Raw genomic sequence first — 1,776 nt, 5'->3', positions numbered from 1 at the left:
TGGAATGTCCCTTTGGCCAGTTTGGGTCAGCTCTCCTGGCTGTGCCCCCTCCCAGCTTCTTGTGCACCTCCAGCCTTCTCAGTCGGTAGAGCATGGAAAACTAAAAAGTCCTTGACTAGTGTAAGCACTACCTAGCAACAACTAAAACATCGGTGCATTATCAACTTTGTTCTCATCCTAAATCCAAAACACAGCATTGTACCAGCTACTGGGAAGGAAATTAACTCTATCCCTGCCGAAACCAGGACACTAATCTAGATTAATCTCCTCATTTCATTGTCTCCAGGTTTTAATCTGACTTTTTCTTAATTAACTGCAGTCCAGCATAACTTTTCAGTAAATAACTTTATAGTTTCTTCTTCCAAAGGTTCATATTCCATGGGGTTTTTTTTGTTGGCCAGCTAAGATTCAAACGTGAAAAATGAAACAACATTGTTAAAAAATATTGAACATGTGTACTAGAAAGTTGTTCCTTGACAAGTAAGGTATATGAAGCCACATTGAGAGGCCTTTCAGCTTAATTGAATCCTTTGCCGAATTAATTGTTCAGTATCTGAGTTATCTCTGGATCAAGAGCGAACCAGTTCTTATTCATCTCTTCTTGTTAACAACATCATCTTTTTATCTTTACTCAAAGAAAAAGGTTTAATTTCCTTCTTTTATTTTTTCACACCCTAGAAAAGAAATGTGTTGCTGGGTTAAGAGAGATGGAAGTGCATTTGTTCACGTATTTTAGCAAAGCTGAAAACTCTCATCAGTTCCTCGAATTGACTAGAACTATAACCTAAGCACTTGCATGCAAGAATATTGACAGCCTTATTAGTTAAAAATAGCTTATATAAGAGATGTATCTTGGTTTAGATATTGTTAACACAGAGACATCAGCACATCTTCCAAAACGAGATTTTACCTGTTACAGCACTGTGATTCTTGGGATGTTTGAAAGACAGCAAATAGCAGTAAATTGACAACACATTAATAAGTTCGTAAGAATGCTGCTAAGCACTTCTTCTTGCAAATGATCTTCCCCTTTCCCTGTCTCTTCTGCAGTCCAGTAATAATTTTGAGTGTGTGGTAGAAGGATTTTGACATTTGTGTTATGGTCACTGTCAACGTATTCCTCCTTCTCCCCTGAAAGTGCAGCTGCAACTTCAAAAAATAATTATGGTGAAGTAAAGAAGCTAGATCAAGTAGCTCTTGCTGTGATTTCAGGCAAAGTCTTGCCATCTTCAGGCTGACTCATCTACTATGAGTTACACATTGTTTAAAAACCCACATAAACTCTGTGTGACGGGGAGAATACAAAAATGCTAAGGTTGCTTCTCAGCTCTTTAGAGTTATTTTATGTATTTTGTCAGTGCTAAGGCAAATCTAAAGTAATCTACCAGAGAAAAACAGCTTCTTGAGATGTCAACAGCAAAGGATATTCTAGGGCATTGAAACTCTCCTTATCACATGCACAAATAATTTCTACAGAAAACTTAAAGCTGAGCATAACTATGTAAGCAAGCATAGGATTTAACAAGGCAGGTGTTTTACTAACGTGATAATTTCAAGCTGACATAGGCAGAAGACATGAGACATTGTTTGCCTCAAATTATTTAGGTACAACATTTGCTATTCCTGTATTTGATTTAGTGCCAGCACATATGCAATTACCACACTCTAAAATATTGTTGTGGTTTAACCTGGCAGGCAGCTAAACACCACACAGCTGTTCACTCGCTCCCCCGTCCCCCCCCAGTGGGATGGGGGAGAGAAGCAGGGAAAAAAAAA

The sequence above is a fragment of the Aptenodytes forsteri genome, unplaced genomic scaffold (genome assembly GCF_000699145.1).
Source record: "Aptenodytes forsteri isolate BGI_AS27 unplaced genomic scaffold, ASM69914v1 Scaffold143, whole genome shotgun sequence".
NCBI classification, from domain to species: domain Eukaryota; kingdom Metazoa; phylum Chordata; class Aves; order Sphenisciformes; family Spheniscidae; genus Aptenodytes; species Aptenodytes forsteri.
Note: the sequence above shows the minus strand (reverse complement) of the source record.